The 16,544-nt window shown below is 40.8% G+C and overlaps 1 pseudogene; it reads right to left on the bottom strand.

Moving 5' to 3' along the window:
* Window positions 1-1,838: 1,838 nt before the first annotated feature.
* Window positions 1,839-16,367, bottom strand: LOC127557358 (sorting nexin-24-like; annotated as a pseudogene).
* Window positions 16,368-16,544: the final 177 nt, after the last annotated feature.

Genomic DNA, 16,544 nt, shown 5'->3' with positions numbered 1-16,544 from the left:
TTTCTTTTCAGCAGTTCATGGAACCTATACAAAAATTGACCATATATTAGGACATAAAAACCTCAAACTCAAATGTAGTAAGGCAGAAATAGTAAATGCATCCTTTTCAGACCACGATGCAATGAAAATTACATTCAACAAAAAAGCAGGGGGAAGTAGACCAAAAAATAATTGGAAACTAAATAATCTCATACTAAAGAATGATTGGGTAAAACAGCAAATCATAGACATAATTAATAACTTCACCCAAGAAAACGATAATAATGAGACATCATACCAAAATGTATGGGATGCAGCCAAAGCGGTAATAAGGGGAAATTTCATATCTCTAGAGGCCTATTTGTATAAAATAGAGAAAGAGAAGGTCAATGAATTGGGTTTGCAATTAAAAATGCTAGAAAAGGAACAAATTAAAAACCCCCAGTCAAACACTAAACTTGAAATTCTAAAAGTAAAAGGTGAGATCAATAAAATTGAAAGTAAAAAAACTATTGAATTGATTAATAAAACTAAGAGTTGGTTCTATGAAAAAACCAACAAAATAGACAATTTTTGTAAATCTGATTAAAAAAAGGAAAGAGGAAAATCAAATTGTTAGTCTTAAAAATGAAAAGGGAGAACTCACCACTAACGAAGAGGAAATTAGAGCAATAATTAGGAGTTACTTTGCCCAACTTTATGCCAATAAACTCGACAACTTAAATGAAATAGAAAAATACCTCCAAAAATACAGCTTGCCCAAACTAACAGAGGAAGAAGTAAATATCCTAAACAGTCCCATCTCAGAAAAAGAAATAGAACAAACTATCAATCAACTCCCTAAGAAAATGCGGGAAAACTGGGACACTAATGCATTGTTGGTGGAGTTGTGAACGAATCCAACCATTCTGGAGAGCAATCTGGAATTATGCCCAAAAAATTATCAAAATGTGCATATCCTTTGATCCAGCAGTGTTTCTATTGGGCTTATATCCCAAAGAAATACTAAAGAAGGGAAAGGGACCTGTATGTGCCAAAATGTTTGTAGCAGCCCTGTTTGTAGTGGCTAGAAACTGGAAAATGAATGGATGCCCATCAATTGGAGAATGGCTGGGTAAATTGTGGTATATGAATGTTATGGAATATTATTGTTCTGTAAGAAATGACCAGCAGGATGAATACAGAGAGGCTTGGAGAGACCTTCATGAACTGATGCTAAGTGAAATGAGCAGAACCAGGAGATCATTATACACTTCGACAACGATATTGTATGAGGACATATTTTGATGGAAGTGGATTTCTTTGACAAAGAGACCTGAGTTTCAATTGATAAATGACGGACAAAAGCAGCTACACCCAAAGAAAGAACACTGGGAAACGAATGTGAACTATCTGCATTTTTGTTTTTCTTCCCGGATTATTTATACCTTCTGAATCCAATTCTCCCTACGCAACAAGAGAACTGTTCGGTTCTGCAAACATATATTGTATCTAGGATATACTGCAACATATCCAACATATAAAGGACTGCTTGCCATCTAGGGGAGGGGGTGGAGGGAGGGAGGGGAAAAAAATCGGAACAGAAATGAGTGTCAATATAATGTAATTATTAAATAAAAAATTAAAAAAAAAAAAAAAAAAAGGAGTCAGAATTTAAGAGAACCTTCTCTGTAGGGCTCCTTTTTGATAGGCTACTATATACATCTTCTTAAAAATACACTTCCCTGAACATAACTGGGACTCTGAATTTTAGCAATGCTTATAACTATCATGTCACAAAGTTTAGGTAATTGGGGAATATCAGTTTACTTGACTAAGACTTTGAAACTTACTCCAGCTTTTTTAATCACATAGGATTTCTACTTAAGCTGTAGATGAGGGTAAAATATCCCATGACCAACTCCTTCAAAAACTACTTTTGGAAAATCTTCATTGATTTTAGGGCAAGACATGTGGATTCCTTAGGAACAGCAGCATTGACTGGTAAGACCATTTGCTAGACTTTTAAAATTCTGTTTCCTCAAAAGAGATACAATCTTTCTATCTTTGGTAGAAAGGGTAAATGTTGTACATTTAGAAAATCAGGAAATAACTCCTGAAGCGCCTCATTTTCCAAAATAAAGCTTGTAAATAGACTTCCAGACCTTATCATCACTGTTCCAAGACTTTGGGGACCCAGTTTCTAACATGTTTGGAAGAAATTTCTGTAGTTTTTATTCATTTCTTGAGTTTTTCACGCAGAGCCTGAAATTCACTCTAAATGTTTTCTACAAAATAATTCTGTCTACTCATTAGCATTTCTATCTTAAAGACCTTTTTTTTGGTTCATGAATCGTTGCAAACTACTGGTCAATCTGTCTTGATGAATATTACAAGAAGTCTTGCCAAAATTTAATTGTGCTGAGTGTAGCCTCTCTCCAGCTTGTTCTCTTCATAATGAAAAAATGGAAGGTAGACCTCTATAGCCTGGCCAGGCTGGAAAGGATAAATTGGGGGTCATCCCCACTCCTTTCTTCCAAAGGTTTCTTAACAGATTTTGCTAATAGTCTATACCAAATCCCAAAGGAAATCTCCCAATTTGATTCAGAAGAGGTCATTTCTAGACCAACTTGCCCCTGAAGAAAAGTCCCTTTCTACAACATATGGAACAAGGGATCATTCAGGCTTTGTCTGAAATCCTACTAATTTATGAAGCAGACTTGTCACTTTTAGATAGCTTTTATATAGGCACAAACTATTTTCATATTTTAAATTCAAATTTGCCTTTTTACATATTCCTCCCATAGCTCCAAATTCTGCCTTCTGGGATCAAGAAAAACTAATCTAATTCTTGTTCCATATGTCAATCATAAAATAACTTGAAGATAGTTATCATGCCCTAGTTTGAAACTTGTCTTCTCCATTCCCACTACAGGCTAAACAGTTCTTTCAAACTATTCTCATATAACATGATCTTGAAGTCCATGACTCTCCTAGTTGCCTTTTCATGAACATTCTCAAGCTTATAGCTGTCTTCCTTAAAATGTAATTTCCAGAACAGATAGTCATGTACATAGTAGACATGTACAAGATATTGCATGTCTTCTTTTTGGATGGTAAGTCATTGACAACCTCTGTTAAAATGCAAATATTATCTAGGAAGGGGCCAAGTAATGGAGTTGTTATCCACCAAGAGCAATCTTGTCTGAATTATCACAGATGAACTAAACAGTAACCCACTGAGTCTTCAGAGAATAGAACATAGGATACTCTCTCATTTGGATAGAGGGTTGTCCTGTGCAGAGGGATACAGCAGAGATCTTGGGATTCACCAAAGGGGCAGAAGAGAGGATGTGAACATATAAGAGGAGGAGCATGATTTACCAATGATCTCTCCATGTCAGAATTCAGTCCTCTTCCCAGACTTTATTGCTGGATTGCACTTTCTCCTTACCTCTGCCTCTTGGAACTCCAATTTTCTTTCAATATTCAGCTTAAATGTCCCCTGATGAATATGGTCTTTCCTGATCTCTCATCTCCCTACCCCCATAATCTTGTATATAGTCATATATGTATATATGATGGCCCAGCTTGGCACTAATAAATACTTGTAGACTTTACATATATATATTTATTTATATAAATAGATAGATAGATTCACAATACATATATAAACATGAATATGTAAGCAAACGCACATATTTGCACACATGCATATATGCATACATAAAATTTGATGATTGTCCTTTAGTATAGAATTGATCAATTTAAGTCTCTAATCAATCAATTCCAGAATAAAATATATTATTATCATCCCTAAGACAAACTATGAGTCACTCTGTTTAGCTTTCAAAGTCCTTCCTTCAATTTGTGACCAAAAAAGAACTGGTATCCATTATTGAACATCAAATAAATAATTTTGGTTATATTAAGTTGAAAACTTTTTGTGTCAACAAAACTAATGCAGACAAGATTAGAAGGGAAACAGTAAATTGGGAAAACACTTTTACACTTAAGGGTTCTGATAAAGGCCTCATTTCTAAAATATATAGAGAACTGACTCAAATTTATAAGAATTCAAGCTGTTCTCCAATTGATAATTAGCTAAAGGATATGAACAATTTTCAGATGAAGAAATTAAAACCACTTCTAGTCATATGACTATGACTAGTCTAGTAGTCTAGTAGACTGTAGTCTAATGATTCTCTAAATCACGTTGGATCAGAGAAATGCAAAGTAAAACAACTCTGGGGTACTACTAAACACTTCTCAATTGCCTAAGATGACAGGAAAAGGTAATTGACAAATGTTGGAGGGGATGTGGGAAACCTGGGACACTAATACATTATTGGTGGAGCTGTGAATGGATCCAACCATTATGGAGAGCAATCTGGGACTATACTCAAAATATTATCAAACTGCACATACCCTTTGATCCAGCAGTGCTACTACTGGGCTTATATCCCAGGGAAAGGGACCCACATGTGCAAAAATGTTTGTGGCAGCCCTTTTTGTAGTGGGACGAAACTGCAAAGTGAGTGGATGCCCATCAGTTGGAGAATGACTGAACAAATTATGTTATATGATGTTAGGGAACATTATTGTTCAGTAAGAAATGACCAGCAGGATAATTTCAGAAAAACCTGAAAACACTTACATGAACTGATGCTAAGTGAAACGAGCAGAACCAGGAGCTCAATGTACATGGAAACAAGAATATTATATGATGATCAATTCTGATGGACATTACTCTTTCCAACAATGAGATGATTCAGACCAGTTCCAATAATCTTGTCATAAAGAGAGCCATCTATACCCAGAGAGAGGACTGAGGGAATTGAGTATGGATCATAACATAGCATTTTCACTCTTTCTGTTATTGTTTGCTTGCATTTTGTTTTTTTTCTCAATTTTTTCCATCTTGATCTGATTTTTCTTGTGCAGCATGATAATGGTGTACACACACACACACACACACACATACACACACACGTGCGCGCGCGCGCACACACACACACACACATATATATTGGATTTAACATATATTTTAATATATTTAATGTATTGGATTACTTGCCATCTAGGGGAAGGAGTGGGGGAAGGAGGGGAAAATTTGAAACACGAGGTTTTGCAAGGGTCAATGTTGAAAAATTACCCATGCATATGTTTTGTAAATAAAAAGCTTTTAAAAAAATGAACCAAAAAAAAAAAGTCCTTCCTTCACAATCTGGCCCTAACTTCTTTCTAGTGTTGTTAAATATTTTCTTTATTATTTTTTGTGATCCAGCCAAAATGGCCTTTTCTTTGTGCCCCATACAAAACTCTGTGTCCCTTCTCTGCCTTTTTGGACTAGTCATCCTCACTCCTTACCCTATCACCTTAAATATGTTCCTTCTTTACCTCCAGTTCATTGAATCACTATCTTCTTGAAGATACCTCTGCATCAGACTTTCTTAAAATTTTTCTATTTACACACCTTTTTCACCCAAGATATTTTACCTGGCCCTGAGCTGATTTGGGAATCAGGAAAATGTAATATAAGTTTACTATGATGATATTTTTCCCTTATGTCCCCAGTGCCTTGTATTATAGTGCCTGGCACATAGAAGGCACTTAATGTTTGTTGATTGATTGAACAGGAAACATAACCAAACATAAAAAGGCTCATGTTTTTTTATGAGTCCTATTTCCCAAGTTGATCTTCTTTCAGAGACAAGACTTTGAAAAGGGGCTTTAATCATCCTGGGGCATTTTTGGAGCATTGCCCCATTTGGGGATGCCCAGGTCAGTTATGAGTTAACAAGGGAAGCATTAAGAAGCACTTTGAATATTTGAAAATATTCAAAATATTTGAAAAAATATTTGAATATTTGAAAGCCTTCACTATTGAGATGATGTTTTTAAAACATCAGTTACCCCTGCTTATTAAAGACACTCTGCATCTTTAACCTCTTTGGGGGGTCCTGATTCTTGTGTTGAGAATAGGGAGAAGAAGGAAAAAGAGATGAGAGGATCTCTCTGCTATGGATGGTCTAATTGTACATCAGTGACAAAACTGGTTTTTCTAGCACAGCAGCCAATGGAAACCTTTCAGGTCTTAGGCTGCAGATATTTGAGCTATCTGGTAATAGAAGTATTTTATTTCTGACTGGGGTGGGGTCTTGTTAGCATAAAACTCCCACATTTAGTCTTGGTCGGATCTATCCTAAAGGGTACCTATGAAAAAGCAGAGGTGGCTGGGATGGGGAGCACGAGAAGTATGTGATCTGAAGGAAGGGCAAGGGTATCTGAGTTCTAGTCCTGGCTCTATCACTATTGTGATCATAATCAGCCTAGTTACCTCTCCAGTCTTTAGCTTCCTCATCTGTATAATGATGGAGTAAGATCTCTGGAGTCTTTTATATCTCACATTTTCAGAACACCAGGAAGAGAAGCTTTGTTGTTGCAGGAGACATCTTAATAGCTTAAGTTGAAGTTGCTTCTGACATACTAGTTGTATGATCAGAGACAAGTTACATAATGCCAGCGTGTCCCCTAGACAACTGTAAGAAGGTGAGTTTTAGATTCTTCTCCTTGATAGAAGGAGTGGGTTTCCATACTTGGCCAGGAGAAAAGAGAAGAGAAGAGAGGGAGAGGGGAGGAAAGAAAGGAGAGAAGAGGAGAGGAGAGAGAAAAAGGAGAGAAGATGAGAAAAAGGAGAGAGCAGGGGAGGGAAGAGGAAAGATATGGAGATAAAGACAAAAGGAAAGGAAAGAAGAAGGGAGGAAAGGGGAAAGGAAGGAGAAGAGAAGAGAAGAAGAGGAGAGGAGAGGGGAGGGGAAGAGAGGGGGGAAGAGAGGTGAAGAGGGAAGAGAGGTGGAGAAGGAAAGAGAGGGGAAGAGAGGAGGGGGGGGGGAAAGGTGGAGAGGGAAGAGAGGTAGAGAGGGGAGGAGAGGGAAAGAAGGGGAAGGAAGGACAGGACAGGATACTCAGGCCCTAACTGGACCCTGGGTCTCAGGTGAAGAGCTATCAGAGAAACTTGTTCAGTTGTAGCCAGAACTTGGAACTCAAGAGTCACCTCAGATTTGGCCATAAAGTGGGCTCCGGCTCCAAGTTGCTGTGTGTATAGATGACAAATATTTATCCTCACTCGTAAAATCTTGGACAAGCCTCCTGCTGCAGACAGGTCCTCCTGGCCTTGTAAGCAGAAAGCCAGATCCGATGTTTTGCTCCTGGGCCCCTCTGGCCCAGCCCAGGGCAGACACATTTAAAATGAACCCAGCTGTGCGGTGGAATATTTGATATGACTGCAAAGGGCAGGTTCTATTTCAGTCCTATGGTGGATTTTTTTAAAGCTTCCTTTAAAAAGTTAAATTGATATGGGGCCAGCCAAGAGATTTCCAGGGACACGGAGTAGGAGGCCGGCGCATGGGGCAGAGAGGACTTTGCAATGTGATCTTCTCTGCGGGGCTCTCCCTCAGGCCTTGATCTTGGCTGACGGTTAGTGCCGGCCTTCGAGGGCTGAGCTGCTCAGTGGCTCTGGCTTAGTCTCAAGCCCCTTGCTGAGGGGAGCCTCACATGCATTTCACACTTGGCAGGAGGGGAGAGGGGGAAGGCGACGAGAGAGGAAGGGGGAGGGGGCGACAGGCAAGCAGCTATGAGCCGAAAACAAATGCCAGAATCCGTGCGGCTCCTCTAAAGGCGCTGGTGGCTGGAGGTGTCTGCCCTGTCTCCCGCAGTGGGGACGGCCCTGGGCTCCAGCTGATGGAGGAAGGTGCTGTGGGAGGGCCCTCATCTGGAGCTGTTCTGCTCAGGGCCCTGGGAGCTAAGAACATGCACGTGTGCGTGTATAGTATATCTAATATATGGCATGTGTTTGCCTGTATACACCCAAACACACATATTTCAAATGCATATAAATACTCACACAGACCCCTACATAACACAGTGGCCAGAGTGCCAGTCCTGGAGTTAGGGAAACTCATCTTCCGGAATGCAAATCTGTCCTTAGACACTTAATAGCTGTGGGCGGAAGGCAAGTCACTGAGCTCTGTGTGCCTCAGTTTCCTCATCTGTGAAATGAGCTAGCGAAGGAAATGGCAAACCAGCCCTGTATCTTTGCCAAGAAAACCCCAAATGGAGTCACAAAACATATCTCTCTCATGTTATAGTTCTCTTTGAGAAGGAAGGACAAACAATAGCAACACTGTATTATCCATATGTGTTTCCTCCGTCAAAAATGGCTAATATTCAGTCATCCTAGCTTTGTTTCTGTGAGTTGAAAGGCAGTTCCTATTTGAGTGCTCAAACACAGAATTTTGATTCAAATATCTGGTATTTTCTAGGTGTATGATCTTAACCAAGCCTTTTTACCTTGGTGGGACTGGTTACTTATCAGTAAACTGAGGAAGTTGAGTTAGACAATCTTTCAGACCTCTCTAGTTTAAAATCTAGAATTCTAATATAAATTATATATTTGTATATATGTATGTATATACATATACATATATATACTATATAAATAAATATACACATATATAAGTTTATATACACACATGAATTTATATGTATATATATATATGTAGCATTTACTATATGTCAGAAGTGTTAAATGCTTTACAATTATTATCTCATTCTACCCTCACAACAACCCTGTGAGGTAGGTGCTATTATTATTTCTATTTTACAAATGAGGAAACTGAGGCAGACAGAAGTTGAGACTTGCCTGAAGTCACATAGCTTGTGAGTGTCTGAATCTAGATTTGAATTTAGGTTTTCCTGACTTCAGGCTTGGTTTTCAGCCTATTGAGCCACCTCTTTGTCCCATATTTTTATGTATTTATATTTATATACGTACACAAATACACTTTCTTGGGAGTGATACTCTTTTAAGTCTTTCTTGTAGTTTAATCCTTGGTGCTTAATTAGATCCTCTGCTGCCTGCCCCAGAGTAGGTTTTAATAGTGGGCAAAGGAAAAGCCATATCAAATTTTACATGCAAGCAGCATCCAATGCTCCCCAGGGCAATTGATGCCCTCAGTTCAGGGGAAAGGTTGGGGGTAGCAGAGACCCTGACATTCTGAAGAGCTCCTGTTTGGGATTGGTGACTTTGAGTCAGATGAGAACAAGGAAGAACTCACCTGGTTTTGATGCCTGAGGAACAAAAGATGCTTTCACTAGTAACTTCTTTTTAAACTAATTATTCTTGCTAACTCTGCAAATCTCAGTTGGTTTTGTGTTGCTAAGGGATTGAAAATGCTGTTATCACCCCTTTAAATTTTGGCATCTTTGCAAAGTCCTGATCACTGCGTTCTAGTTACAGCTCTCCCAAGAGGCTTCCAGGCTGCTGTGGGGTAAGAAGGAGGTGCCTTGGAGTGGGACCATGACTCAGGAAACAGCGGCTGAGGGCACTGAAGATAAATCTGGACTGTTTTACAGCTCTGAACAGGGACAGGCCTGGTTGTAATGAACACATTTGTTTTTAAGAGAATAATGAGGGCCAATTTCCCAGAGCTTCAGAGAATTCTATTAGCTCCTGGCTGATCATTCTCCCCATTTCTCCATCTTATCTCCACTTCAGAGCTCAGTTAAGTGAGAACAGAGAAGAGCTTTCCATGATTTTCTAGGAAATTCGGAGACCTTGACTCCTTCACCTTTCCCCAATCAAGGCCCCTTCTCTTTGGGATGAATTAAAACCAAGTTTGATCCAAACCTTTATGTCTAGGTCTGTGGCTAAGGCAATGTCTTACTTCCTTCCATCCCCTAAGGTCTCTGAAAATAGCCTGAGAAGATAATGTAATCTCTCCCTCTTACTCACTTACATCTGTGTCTTTAGGACTGGGGAAGAATTTGGGGGACAAAGGGGTACACCATTCTTACTGGGTCTTCAGTGATTGATAGAAAAGAAAACTCATTTCTTGGGGTGTCAGCAGGTCATGAGGCTCTCCCAGATGCCACTCCCCAGACATATTTTACCAGAATCAATTTGTTATTAATGATGTTCTAAAAGCAGCAAGTTTGTGGCCAAGGGAAATCAATTGGCCAGAAATGTGACAAAAGGGGAAATACTCTGTAGAGTATGAATTATTGATGCCTTCAGTCTGAGGCGTACGGGCCCAGGGTCCTCACCTTGGAGGACATTCTCCAGTCCTAACCTATTCCCCTTTGAGCTTGTTTGAAAGGCTCCCTCATGGTGAGAAGAAATCTCTCTCAAAACCAATCTAGGTCTCTTACTGGACAGAGTGCAGGGCCAGCCAGGTCTTAGAAGCCCTATTCTTTACCTGAAAGTATCTCCAGAGATTTTTACCTTCATTTATCTCTTGGTTCTACTTTCTTAGAATCAGAGGCTGGAAATCTAGACCAGTCTTGATTGGTCTGACAGACAGTATAGTTGAGGACAATCTAGAGAGAGGACCATAAATTTGCTGTTCTCTGATCCCCTTTTTGAGGGGACTTAAAAACATTCTGAATGTCTATTTAGATTAAGAGAAATAGTATGTTTTTGTTTTTAATTGAATAAAACACTAATTCTTTTTATTTGCCAAGCATCATATCTATGATCTAAGACTTCAGCTTCAATGCTAATAAATAATGCCACAGCAGCAGCAAAACCCAGGAATACTCATTTATTCTAAGATCTGTCTTGAATAAGTCTGGAAATTAGCACAAAATTGTCCCAAAGGCCCAAATATTCTCCCTCTACCTCAGAGACTTTGGTCTCTATCACTTCACATTTCATGCTGTAGCATGTAGCTTTGTAAATAATCTTATTATCTCATATATTCTGATTCCCTTATAAAAGAATCCAAAAAAACCCAATTATGATACTCATCTCTACTTTTAACCTGCTTGTTTTCCTCTTCCCCTCCCCTTCTTCCACCTTTCTGTCTCCCTTTCCCTTCCCCTCCTTCACCCCATTTCCCCTTGTCCCTGCTGGATTTAAAAGTAGGGGAAGTTCAGTTGCTGGCTGAATCATTCAGCAAATGAATGAATGAATATGTTTCCTGTCCAAAGGATAGAATTTCTCTTGGAAATAGTCTCAAACTCTGGACCAGTCACCGGATCCACATACCATTTCATGATCCTTCAAGGGGGAAGAGGGAGCAGCTGTTACTCAGATGAAAAGCTACTAGCTGTCAGCACCTACCAAGGTTATCTAACCCTTTCCCTGCCAAGCTTTTTAGCTCAGTGCCTTCTGAAGTTTATCTCTAGCAACAGAAATGGATTTAAATAGATAGAACAAGGTATATACATGCCATTTCTTTCCATTTATCAGGAAGGGGCTTGAATTCATCACTGACCTTCAGTTTCCATAAGTTATTCTTGTCCCATCTCTTGGGAAGGGGTGGGAAAGGAAGGGGGAATCAAATCACTAAGCATTTATTAAATCCTTCTATGTTCCAGGCACTGAGCTAAGTGCTTATGTTACAAAGAAAGGCAAAAAACCAATCTCTTTATCTTTGTTCAGTCATGTCACATTCTTTGTTGCCCACTTGGAATTATCTTGGCAAAAGCACTGGGATGATTTGTCATTTCTGTCTTATTTCATGGATGAGGAAACTGAGGCAAGCTTGGTTAAGTGACTGACTCAGGATCATACAGCTGGTCAATGGCTAAGTCTATGTTTTAATTCATGAAGATGTCGTCCTGACTGCAAGCCCCGAACTCTATCTACTGGGCTACCTGGCTGTTCTCTTCTGGAGCTCAGTCTAAAAAATTCTAAGGGACAGTGTGTAGAAAATCCCATTCAGGGACAGTTTAAGAGGCAAGTGGTAGAGAAGCTAATAGGGAAGAATTAGGGGGGGAAACCTAGAAATGGGAGGAAAGGAGCTGAGAATTCTAGGATCCCGTCTTCAAGAGACAAACAAATGGGTAGGAACAAAGAGAAGGACCATGGGATTCCTGGGTAAAACAAAAGGCTTTTGTCCAGAGAGGGAGACCTCCTGGATTCAGGCCTTTTGGATGCCTTTTTGTGCTAGTCATCTTTCTGCACTTCTGATGCCCTGGTTTTGGGGCTCTCTGAAGACAGCCAAATCTCTTTCTTATTCACCTATTTAATGTTCCTGCTCCTTGAAGGCAGACCAGGGTCTGGGAATTTTCCTTCAAACGCTACCAGCTTGACTCTTGGCTTCTATCTAACTCTAACTCTGATTCTGTGACTCAAAGCAAATGAACTGCCTCAGTTTCCCCACAGAGCAGATGTTTGGAGGTGGTCCCAATCAGGGGATTACTGGGAATAGCAAGACTAGCCTCTGGAAGTTTGAATTTTAATTCTGGCCTTTTTTACTAGCTTGCAGTGGGATCTGAGGCAAGCCTCTTGGGCTCTCTAGGGCCCTGTTTCTTCAATTGCAAAGTGAAAGATGAGACTACCTGATCACCAAGGTTTCTCTCAGTCTCAACAGATCATAAGATTATCGAATTGTAGACCTGGAAGGGAATTTGGTCCAGTCTCCTCATTTTGCAGATGAGGAAACTGAGATTCAGGAAATGACTTAAATGCAAGCCCTCAATCCCAGGAAGTCTGACTTCCAAAGTTTAACCCCTTTTTACCCCTTGAGAGCCTGTGATTACAAAGCTCTCTATTATATTCTTTCTAACAATGATTCAGACAAATAAGTGATCCCAGCTCACTCCAGGATGCCCTCATTCTTATCCCAGCTGCCCCTAGATAGGGCATCATTTCTCTTTCCCACTGAGCCACCAAAGCTAATGTGTCCTGGGGTCTCAATTCCTCCCCTTCTCCCCAGCTTTGGTTGCTTCTGTAAACAATCCTGCAATTTGCCTGTAAACTAGCAAAACGACAGCTTCCCTGACACCTAAGCTCACACTCCTTTTGCTGATCTCACTGCAGCCCAGCAGCAGCCAGAGACAGACAGGATGCTCAGACCAGCTATCAGTAGATCCTATTAGGCCCCTCCTGCCTGCAAGGGCTCCTGCCTTAAATTGCTGCTATTGTGACTGGCAAAAAAGCACCAGCACAAGCAAATTCCTCAGCCAGGTATAACTCTTCCTGGTTTGGCCAAATGCTAAAAGATGGGAGAGAGCTCTGTTTTCCAGGCCACCTGATGAGAAACTGATTATATGGGAGTCCAGCTGGGGATGGGAAGGACAAAGGGAAGTAGCCCAGGGAGGGAATAAGGGGACACACTAGCACCTTCAGAAATGTGGATGTAGGAAGGCCAATAAGCATAAGGATCTTGAATATCAACTAGGAGATAGTAGCGAGGTGACATGATGCAGAGAGGGCTAGATGTAGAATCAGGAAGACAGCCTTTTCATTTGTAAAGTAGACATCCTAATAGTGCCTCCCTCAAATGAATTATAGGTGGATTTTTTAAACCTTAAAGTGCTAATAAAGTACTGGAACTAGTCCAATATTTTCATTGACAGATAAGCCAGCTGAGGCTCAGGGAAAAGAAGGGGCTTGTTGATACCCAAAGCTAGCAAGTAACAGACCTATAATTGGGAATTTCAGGTGCTCCTGCTGCCACTCAAAGGGTTATTTAAATTTGACATTTTCCAGGACAATAATATTCTCAAGGGGTCAAGAATTCTGCAGAGAGACCTCATTTTCAGTAAATGGAGCTAGTTTAGGAATCCTGTCCAATTCATGAAAATCTCTGGGAGGAAATCAAAGGAACATAGATTTAGAGGTAGAGGGAGTCTTAAAAATCATATCATTTAACTCTTAGTTCTACAGAAGAAAGAAATTAAATGTTTACTATAATCTAGTTGAATGGTATAATGGGTGGAATACTGGGCTTGGAATCAGGGAAATCTGAGTTCAAATCCAGCCTCAGACATTGACTAGCTATGACCTAGGTAAGACACTTCATCTGTGTTTGCCTCAGTTTCCCTATTTCTAAAATGAGGGCAATAATAAGACCTATCTTATTCCACTTTATATCTGCTCCCTGGTTTCAATTTGAAGGAACAAGGTGCTCTTCCTGGGATAAACTCAACACATCTAAACCCACTACAAAGCTGGGTTAACTCAAGTCTTGATTCATACCACTTCCCAAGGCTTCCTCTCCTCTCTGATTGGAAAGCTGGAAGGTACAGTACCAAATGCCTCCCAATGCCTTCCTTTATAAAGGGATGAAACTGGACTTTCAGATCACTCTACTTTGTATCTGCTGCCTCCCTGGTTTCAATGCCATGGATCTAGAAGGGGAGGGGACCACTTCTCTTGCTTCCTTTTCCACTATAAGCTCTTTGAAGGCAGAGAATGCCTTTCATTTATTAATTGTATTCCCGGGGTTTAGCACAGGGTCTGATACATAGTAAGTGTCAAATAAATGTTAGCTACTACTCTTATTATTGTCAGTCAATAAATATTTTAAAGTGCCTACTATGTGTCAGGCATTGTGTAAAAGTTGAGGATACAAAGAAAGGCCAAAGGCAATCCCTCAACAGGAGTTTATTACAGTTTAATGAGGAAGACAATATGCAAAGAACTATGTAGAAATAAGCTCTGTACAGGATAGATGGGAAATAATCAACAGAAGAAAGACACTAGAACTAAGGTGATTAGGAATTGCTGTAGAAGGTAGAATTTTATTTGGAATCTGAAGAAAAATGGGAAAAGCCAGGAAAAGAAAAAGGAAACTTAACTTAATGCCTGGCACACAGTGGATATTTAATAAATGCTTATTGGCCACACTAAGAGTAGATAATCAGTGTGGGAATCAAGATTCCTACACAGGTTCTCTGCTACAGAATACATCACCCCAATGCTTTGTAAAGCATTTCCAGAATCTAACTAAGCAAACCTTCTTTCTCTGAGTTGGTAGAGAACCTCAACTTTGACTGCATTTATGTACTCAATAAGGATTAATGGTATTGTTATTGTTCAGTCTCTTCAGTCAATACAACTCTCCCTGACTCCATTTGAAGTTTTCTTGGCAAAGATTCTGGAATGGTTTGCCATTTGACAAATGAGGAAACTGAGGCAGAGTTCAGTGATTTGTCCAAAGTCACTCAGCCGGTAAGTATCTGAAGCTAGATTTTAACTCAGGACCTGAAACTTTAGGGCCAGTTTTCTAACCATTGTGTCACCTAGCTGACCCCCCATTGTGGTAAAAGTAGACCAAAGTCATAAGCCTACAAGAATCCAAAGTCCTAGTGTTGTTGCTAATTGTTGAGTGACCTCAGGGTTTAGGTTTCCTTAAAATGACCAGATTATCTGTAAGGTTTCTTTGAGCTCAAAAATGCTGTGATCCCAGTGAGTGCTCACACCCTGTTTGGTGGCTAAGAGCATATGGAAGATATGGCCCATGGTCTGAGGTGACAGAACAGATGGACCCAGATCTTCTTTGTTTGTTTGGGTTGATTGCCTATGTCTGATGTGAACACTGGGGGTTGGCCTCCCAGATAAATGGACCATATCTTGAAAGCCCAGGAGGAAAAAAATAGCCCCTTAGAGGTGAAGGCCCTCCTGCTGTTCCCTGTGGAGCACCCCCCCTGCCCCAGTGCAGAGGGCCATCTCCCTCAAGTCTCTGCCAGAGTACCAGCTGGTGGCTCTCAGAATTATTTTGGTGAAGTGGAATTTATTTTGAGATGAAACCGAGCCTCTGCTCCATGTGTTCATGCCAAGGGCTTGGCAGCACCAACTGAACCATTCCGTGCAGCTGCTGTTTCTGAATTACCCAGAAATGAGAATGTGTATGTGTGTGGGGGGTGATGGTATTAAGAGGAATAGGGGTTTGGGTCAAATCTGAACCTTCAACTCCCAAATTCTAGACTCATTATGGAGATTTTTTAAATCTCTACTACCAGATGGGGAAAGAGGACATAAGGTTTCTTGACAGTTCTGATCCATCCATCTTAGAAGGGTCAAACAGACTCCACAGTGAGAGAGAGAATGTCCCTTTTCTACCATCACAGCCCTGAGGTTAGAGAATATTAGGTCAAGTCTTTGCTAAGAAGGTTAGGACCAATGACCGGGGTATCCTGCCCTGCCTCTGAGCTGACTTGTCAAGGTCCTCCTGAGGTTTCCAGCTTTACTTTTGGGTCTGGAAAGTAGTTCTCAAATAGTCTCTCCTTCATTCTTCAGATTACACATGCCTGGAAAGGGTTTGCCCTTCCCTGAAAGCGATGCTTCTCTTGGGCATCTGACTCACCAAGGCGTCAATCACCCTGATGGTGATTAGGATGGCGCTCCACACAAGACGAGCCTCGAAACACAACTGTGAAGTAGGCGAAGTCAGCCCGCGCCTCCTGGAGAATGCCCCTGACAGCTCTGCGACTGGGGAAAGCCAGGCATCTCGCACACTCCCCCACCCAGCCCGGCTGGCTCCCACTGCTTCATCTGCTCTCCCTCTGACAGGCAGCCGCCAGTCCCATGGAAACAGTTTGTTTAATCTTAGGTTAAGCTCACGAGCTAATGATGCCTTCTCCAGCCTCCTGGGGGCTTTGGGGGATGACTTCATGACACAGAAATATCAGTTCTCTTCTGGGGAGGTTTTTCTCTCCGCCTCCTTCCTCCCCTTCTGTCTGAGGACTCTGGGCTCCTACTTCCCTCAAGTCCCAGCTGAAGTACCATCTTCAAGAAGATGTCACCTGATTACCCCAGACCTTACCTGGTTCTCCCAGATGGCACCGCTCCC

Source organism: Antechinus flavipes, chromosome 3, assembly GCF_016432865.1.
Source record: "Antechinus flavipes isolate AdamAnt ecotype Samford, QLD, Australia chromosome 3, AdamAnt_v2, whole genome shotgun sequence".
NCBI lineage: Eukaryota > Metazoa > Chordata > Mammalia > Dasyuromorphia > Dasyuridae > Antechinus > Antechinus flavipes.
This window is presented reverse-complemented; position numbering and strand designations above follow the sequence as displayed.